Below are 8,865 nucleotides of genomic sequence, written 5' to 3' on the forward strand. Positions count from 1 at the left end.
GTGAACAAAGGCAACCGTCTGGGAACGCAGAAACAGGCAGGCAGCCAAAAATCACAAGAGAAAAATAGCAGTTACTTGATAGCTGAATCTAAATATTTGAACACGGGGGCAAAAGAGATAAACATGGAGTGCTGACACACCTACAGCCAAATTTATTTATGTAAAAAGCCTCCAGACTAACATGTGCAGATTTATCTGTGCTCTTGCCAAGAATCTTGGTCTCATTTAACGGCGCCTGCAAAAGTCGCATCTCATTATGTGCGCAACCAAATGCGCGTACTTATCTTTCAAATCTGATAAATTTCGAGCATGGTTCCTCAAACACTCTTTGACGCAGCGGCCAGCCTGGCCGATATGAAACTTCCCGCACGTTAAGGGGATAGCGTAGACCACTCCTGCGCAACATTTGGTAAACGGAGTATCGTGCTTCATCTGGTAACCCCGCTTTCTTGAGTTGCAGATTCAGGGCCAGAACTTTTTTAGTTTGCTAGGGGCCGAAAAGACGACACAAACGCCATGCCTATTGGCCGCTTTCCGCAAGTTGTGCGAGGTTTTTTGTACGTAAGGCACAACTAGCGGTTTATGTGTCCTGCAATGATCCTCTCCCATATTTCTTCGTGTTCCGTGCTTAAGTGCTTGAACGAGGGTCTCGCAAGCATCAATCAAAACAGAGCAGCGGAACTCCTGGCCGTGGTGGTCGAATTTCGATGGAGGCGAACTTCCAGAGGCCCGTGTACTGTGCGATGTAAGTGCACATTAAAGAATCACAGATGGCCGAAATTTCCGGAACCCTTCACTGCGGCGTCTCTCATAGCCTGAGTTGCTTTGGGACGTAAACCCCCATGAACCAAACCATACGTTCAAAACTTGGCGGCTTATGTTGGGACCCAGCGCGCTCTGCTAAGTTTGTGGGTAACTAAATTACGACATTATTTAGAAAAAAATTAGAAAGGTGACGTCATAGCCACGTAATGTTTGACGGGAGAAGTGTATGTTCGAACGTCTCGAGGTTCAAGACAGCACACGAGTCAAGGACGAAGAAAGAAGACAGGATGACCCCAGACTGCCGAGCCTCTTTTTAGTCGTCCGCGCTCGCTGTGTCTTCTCCCTTTGTCTTTGCGTCGTATGTTGCGCTGAAGCTGAAGGCGTTAATATACGAACAGGTCTAACTATTTGCCTTCAATGCTGAGAGATAGAGCTATAGGTACGGGGATGGCTCCTGGTTCGAGAGCCGTTCTTGAGCACCCAAGTTTGTGAGCAATAGGTTGTGACGGAATTGTGGCGATTGAGTTTGGCTCAGATAAGAGAAAACTGCGCAGATTTTTAACGACAGTCAATTTATTAGGTGAAAATTCTAAGACACAAAACTTGGAATCAACAAGAGATTGGTGAACTAACTCACGAGACAAGTTTAAACTTTGCACAAACAGAGAACGAGCTAATTGCCTCCTGTGGCATAAGAGTGTTGTAAATTTCCCTGCGCTTTCCAGGTGAAGTCAGGGCTGCGTTTCAGGACAAATGGTGGACAGACAATTTTGGTTGGCATAGGCACTCAGCTCACATGGCATACCATATAACCAAAGCGACTTTAAAACCTTACCGTTGCATATGTGATGCCAAGAAAACAGTTCTCACTTGACATGTTCTTACGTATCACCAGTTCTCACTCTGCGCCCTTCGTCTCTTACCTATCATCAGTTCTCACTCTCAGCCCTTCGTCTCGAACCGCGCAATATTCTGAAGGCAGCAGCGTCAGAACCGCACGAATAGAACTGTTGGAGGTATGGCAGAAAACACGCTGCACACGTACAGGAAAGAACATGGCACGAGGAAAAAAGTAACCAAGCGCTTGAAGTACACGCTGATAAAAGGTAAGCAGCCACACGCAGCGAAGTCACGAGATGCCGAGATACGCCAGCCAAGGCCGGCAGCTAGCGGTACGGTCCCTTGAAAGTATTTCTAGGGACCCTACTAGCGGCTAGCAAGCCGCCGATTAGTCAAGGTGGATGGCATAACAGTCGGTGGCCGCTTCTTTGAGGGAATGCGAACATGCATATTATTTTGCTGAAAAATCGTCTGACTTGCCAATGAAATGCGCAAATTAAAACTTTTTTATCGAGCACCTAAAATTGTTAGAAAACTTTATAAATTATAAATAATTCGCCAGTTGTTTTCGCCTGTTTACGTTGTGCGCACACTTCATTTTGACTCATTAGTTTCGCAGCTTCACTGATATCGCTGGCGCTTGGTTTCAGAGTGCATTCAAGCTCCGCCTTCGCGAACTTTATTATTTGACCTTGTCCTCACCGCCTTGGTTTTAGCGCGAAAGCAATATTTCATTAGCAATCCTGAAAAATGCGAAGTTTTTCTGCAGTCCATCAGAGCCCATCAGAAAAAAAAAATATTGCCGCGCCTGCGCGTACAGTCAGCATCACTGGCCACTGCTCGAACGCACTATGCTGTCACCGCAGTTTTTTTTCTTTCGTGGTATTTATTATACATGGTTACGTACAGAGAGGATATACATAACTGGCCCCCTGGAACAGCGGACACCTCGGCCGCACTTTAAGCTACGTGGAGGTAATGACACAGTGCACTGACGTTGAGAACGTTGCGGCAGAAATTCGGGGGGGACCGCTAGGGGGCCGGTGAGTGCGAACGCGCTACGCATCGGCTCCGTACAAACACGGCGATTTCTTCGAAGTACGAGCCCCGCAGTGCCCACCTCTTCACTACACCGTTCATAAAGGTGAGCACTACGATCAGCTCTACTTTGGTGGCCGACGGTCTCTCCTACGTGGGCCCACGGGCCGCAAACCACCCCTAACCGACCAGCTGCCGCACTAGGCCTCGCGCCACCGTGCGTTCACCTACCACCTCACCCACAGCGAGAGCATGGAGGTCCAGGTGCTCGGGGAGACCATCAACCCCAAGGACTACAATCCCAGGGACTGGACTCATATCCTGAACCTACCCACCCGCCAAAAAGATGCGCCGAAGATCCAGGACAAGGCGAACGCCAGCGCCGGCTCACGACCGACACATTCCATACACCAATCATTCCAGCTGCGAGCGGCGCGTCTCGCGGCGCAAAGGTCGCAACGCCAGCCACCGTTACCTGCGGGCGATTACAAGATTGTCTTCCGCTCGAACGGAGGCCTTTCTTTAACCGACCTTCAACCGCGCCAGCTTCGCCTCGCCCTGATAGCTGCGGCCAAGGACATCCAAGATCCAGACGCCACCCAGTTGCGCATTCACCCCATAAACAACACATGCATCATGAGCACCCCTCACCAAGCTGACGCGCTTCGCCTGGTCGCCATTCAACAGCTCAAAATTCGAAACCAACCCTACGCTGTCAGTGCCTACATCGCCCCCCCGGATGGTGCAGTAAGGGGAGTTATTACCAACGCCTACTGGGAGGAAACCCCGACACAGGTTCTAGAAGACCTCATCGTGGGCAACCCTACGGCCCCCATCATTGATGCACGCCGCATGGGACAGACCCATTCAATCCTCATTACTTTCCGGGGGGGCCCGGTGCCCAGAACCATCTCCTACGGAGGCGGCCTCCACAACTGCACCCCTACAGAGGACACCTCGACGCATGTACAAACTGCCGTCAACCTGGACACCGTTCGGACGTGTGCACCCTTCAGCGCACACACAACTGTCCAAGGTGTGGCGTCCCCCACCCACGAGAGGACACTCCGACATGCACCCCAGCCTGCATACTATGTGGAGGCGCCCACATGACCGGCACTAGAGGATGCAAAGGCAGGGGACGCCGCTCTCCACCCGCCTCACTGCAACAGCACATCTCCCGCACACCGGACCGAGACGCGGACCGCACCGACGTGCGTCGGTCCAGCAAGTCGCGTTCATCATCTCGCCGCCGCCAAGACCAACAGGCTCTTCAACTTTCCTGGGCGGACAGAGTGGCCGACAGAGTCAACAATGCCAGCAAGCCCCCGGCCCCTCCGCCCACACAGGTGGATCCCCGTGACCGGGAGCTCCAGGCCCTGCGAGACGAGGTGAGTCGTCTTACCTCTCTTATCCAGACCCCCACCTCCGTCCTTCCACAGCTTACACCAACCGTCCCTCCCGCCCAGCACACTCCACTACCTCAAACAACAACAGAAAACGTGGAAGAGTCCGTCTCCCAATCCCCACCCTCACCCCCACCCAAGAAAAAACGAACAACAGAGCCCACACCCGTTACCCAGACCGACCTGACATCCCTCGAGGCCCGCCTGGATGCTAAACTCGCTGAGATGGACGCGCGTCTAGAGGCAAAATTCAATCACCTCATCGACCACCTCTCCCAGCGGTTCGAGCAACAAATTGAAGCGGCATTTACGCGCATGGTGCACACCCTAGAGATGAGCCTTGCACAGTACGACGCCCGCCTCCAAACAATAGAGCAGGCCCTTCCCTCGCTACACCTCAATCCGCCGCATCAATCCAGCCCACCTACCCCACAGAACTCCCCAACCAACCCACTTGCCCTCACCCCACCAAAGCTCCAGTACGGCGGGGCTCCCTCCTAATTCCTTATCAATTCTTCAGTGGAACTGCCGCCGCTTCCGGGGCAAGCGCGCACCCCTCCAACTCCTCCTCCCCACACTTCCCACGCCCCACATCCTTCTCCTTCAGGACACACATAGCCCTGCCACACTTCCTAGCTACACATCTGTTCACTCGGACGCCACGAATACACCCAGGGCGTCCACACTCATACATCGCTCCATTACACACCAAACCCATTACATCACCTCCCAGACGCCCTGCGTAATTACAGAAATCATACAAGATACACACTCACTACCATCGATGTTTGTCGCCAATATATACCACCCAACATCTCACCCGATGGCTTCATTGGAAACGCTACTGCGAGATCTCCACCGTCTTGCAGGCAAGCATCCATTGATTATCGGAGGAGACTTCAACAGTCAGCATACTGACTGGGGCTACCGCACCACCACTGGACGAGGCCGGCGTCTCTGGTCCTTGGTACAAGAGCTCCGCCTCACAATACACAACAACTTTAACACCCCCACGAGGATTGGTAACAGTGTCAGCGCGGACACCAGCCCGGATTTGACACTGAGCCGCAACCTTGTTGGTATTACGTGGGCCACAACGCGTCATACATTAGGAAGCGATCATTACATCCTCTCCGTTACAGTACCGTACAAGCAAAGACAGGCCCGTCACCTAACACGCAAAATCACCAACTGGGATGCTGTACGCTCCGCACGGGCGGCCCTCCCTGACGCTTCCATTATAGACATCGACCAGTGGGTGGCATCACTCATGAACGATGTCTCCACACACACGCGAACCCTTGTCACAACAACAGATACGCCCACCCTCGACACTCGCCTGGCCCACCTTTGGGAGGCCCACCATAGCATCCTAGAGCGCTGGAAGGGGCAAAAGCTCAATCGGACCCTTAAAAAGCGGCTGGCCGCACTGCAAACACAAATTACTGAGCACGCTGAGGAGCTCTGCCGATCAAACTGGGGTCAGATTTGCGACAGTTTGGCTGGCAATCTGTCCTCCAAACGTAGCTGGCAACTCCTCCGTCACCTAATTGACCCCACGCAATCCAAAACAGCCACACAACACCACGTCACACGCCTTATACACAAGACCGGCCTTTCTCCTGACGCACTCATTAATATACTTAGAAACACACATACAACTCCCGGTACCTCAAACCCCCTGCCCCCCTATACAGGCGCCCCGAATGCCAACCTCGACGCAGAGATCACGGAGACAGAAGTCAGAGCGGCCCTCCTGACTCTCCGTTCTAACTCCACCCCAGGAGTTGACCGGATCTCTAATGCCATGCTCCGCAATTTGGACGACCAATCGATCGCCCAGCTCACGGAGTACTTCAACAAATGCTGGCAGGAGGGCACTCTTCCCCAATCATGGCGTCATGCCAAAATCATATTCATACCAAAGCCCCACAAACCACTTACACCCTCAAATCTCCGTCCCATTTCACTAACCTCATGCCTAGGCAAGCTTTTCGAACACGTCGCACTCGCTCGACTCACCCAACACATGGCGGAGCAAGACCTCTACCCGCACAGCATGGTGGGCTTCCGTCCCCATCTGTCAGCACAGGACGCCATGCTCCAACTCACGCAGGACATTTTCGACCCCCTCATTCCGGGTCACACAAAAGCTGTCTTAGCCTTGGATCTCTCCAAGGCCTTTGATCGCCTGGACCATCAAGCGATCATGGCGGCTCTCTCCCCCTTGAACATAGGTGAACGTATGTACACCTATATTCAAACATTCCTTACTAACCGCACGGCCGAAATTCACTTCGGTCCCCACATCTCCCCCCCATACACCCTTAGTGGGGTCGGAACCCCCCAGGGGTCCGTCCTCTCCCCTTTCCTCTTCAATGTCACTCTCATTCCCCTTGCCCACAAGCTACAAACCATCCCTCACCTTCGGCATACACTCTATGCCGATGATATCACGCTATGGACCACCCATGGCAGTGATGGAGACATAGAGAACACCCTACAGTCCGCGGCTATCCTCACCCAAACGCATGCGCGGAGTATCGGACTCTCCTGCTCACCGGAGAAGTCGGAGCTCCTCATAATCCGCCCCACAACACGAAACTGTCCCACAGCCCCCATCACCGTGACACTGGAAAACCGGCCCATCCCGGAGGTAAACACTCTCCGGGTACTTGGCCTCCACATCCAGAACAACGGGAAAAACACACTCACCATACAGAAACTCAAGCAGACAACTGTGTCGATATCACACCTAATCCGCCGCGTTTCTGCACACCACCGGGGCATGAAGGAGCATGACCTATGTCGTCTCATTCATGCCTTCGTCCTCAGCCGCTTTATCTTCACGCTCCCCTACCTGAAACTCCAGGCTAGGGAAATCTCCACCCTGGATGCCATGATTCGAACAGCATTTAAGACAGCATTACACCTACCCCAAAATACCTCAACCGAAAAACTCTTTCAACTAGGCCTGCACAATACGATAGGGGAGCTTATTGAGGCCCACCGACAGACACAATACATACGTCTCGCGAGAACCACCACCGGGAGACACATCCTACACACCCTCGGTATACGCCTACCAGTTACCGATCCCACACAGCTCCAGGTATCCCGCCTCATTCACCGCGATTTATTTATTAAACCTCCCCCCAAAAACATGCATCCCACCTACCACGAACCCCGCCGCAGAGCTCGCGCACGGGCACTCCACAAATACTATGGCACGGAACCGTATGCCGTTTGGGTGGATGCCGCATGCACGGGCGAGGACGCGGTTGTCGCCATCACGAACCCCTCCCTCCAACCCATTGCCACACTTCACATAACCCCTACTGCCACTTCGGAGGAGGCCGAAGAGGCCGCCATTGCCCTGGCCATCACCCGCACGGAGGCGCGATATATACTGTCAGATTCCAAAACTGCCATACTAAATTTTGCTCGCGGGAGAGTTCACGTCCCTGCATTTCGCATACTGGACTCCCTCGCCGCGCACCCGCCCCGCCATGTGGAGCTGATATGGGTGCCTGCCCACTCCGGGAATCCCGGAAACGAGGCCGCCAACGCTTTAGCCCGAGCTTCTCTCAACCGGGCACCGGCGGCCTCTGACCTGGGGTTCTCGCGGGAGCGCATGCACTCATTCAGTGAAATGACGCAGGCCTACAAAGCCGAGCGTCGGCTCTACCCCCCACCTCATCCTTCCCTCGACAATTACCATCAGACACTTTGGAGGCGGCTCCAAACACGCACTTTGCCCTCCCCTTATATACGCTCGCGATATCACCCAGTCCACACGAACCCTTCCTGTACCCTCTGCCACCACCCCAAAGCCACCCTCGACCATATTCTTTTCCTCTGCCCGGCGGATCCTCCCCCGCGGGGCCTGGAGCACCTTACCTCATGGGAGGCTTGGGAGACCCTACTGCGCTCCGAGGACCCGGCCAAGCAAGCCATCGCCACCGGCCGGGCTGCCAGCGTCATGAGCCTCCGGGACATGAACGTTTGAGTGCAGTGGGGCCGTGCGGGGGCCCAAGGACCGACGTGTCCAAAACTCCCTTGTTATAAATAAAGTTTTCATCATCATCAGAAACTCGGCACGAGGCCATAGGCCGTCGGCGTTCCTTGTGTTCATTGCCGTTGACGTTGACAGAGTTCTAGACTGCAATCATTTTGAAGAAAGACACGGATGACTGCACCCCATACCAGCTGGGGCTACTTCCTGAACACCCGCAAGGGTCACTCACTTTTGTCTTTCGTCCAGAACGAATACCTTTCTGTGGTTCAAAAGTATCTTCTGGCGGGCTAGTTGGTCTGAATCGTTCATATTTAAAACTGCGCCAACAAAACAAGGACCGGTGTGTATTTCTGTGTTCTTGCTCGGTCCTTGTTTTGTTCGCGCAGTTTTAAATATGAGCCTTTCTGTGCTTATTGACTTCGCTTGCCCCACCAGGATCGGATTCAGTGTCCAACGAGACACCAATCCAGACCTTTCCCTCGCCAAAAATATTACCGATCCCAAATGGATTAATACAGGGGTCTCCCTCGGTAGCGATCACTGCGTCCTCTGCACCACTTTGCCTCCCCCCTCTCTTGCTCGTTTCTCTTCTCGTCTGGCTCAAAATGTTGACTGGCACCGCTTCCGTTCCACTCGTTTCTACTTCCTCTTCTGCTCCAATCACCGATCTCAGATTCTGGTCTGCGACCCTATTGGTAGACGTTCGTAATGCCATCAACAGGTCAACATTTGAAGCTAAATACTGTAACAAATCTACCCCCTATGAACTTAGACAAGATACAGTGCAAATACCCAGAT

Source organism: Amblyomma mixtum, chromosome 10 (assembly GCF_055824585.1).
Source record: "Amblyomma mixtum isolate Tamu chromosome 10, ASM5582458v1, whole genome shotgun sequence".
NCBI lineage: Eukaryota > Metazoa > Arthropoda > Arachnida > Ixodida > Ixodidae > Amblyomma > Amblyomma mixtum.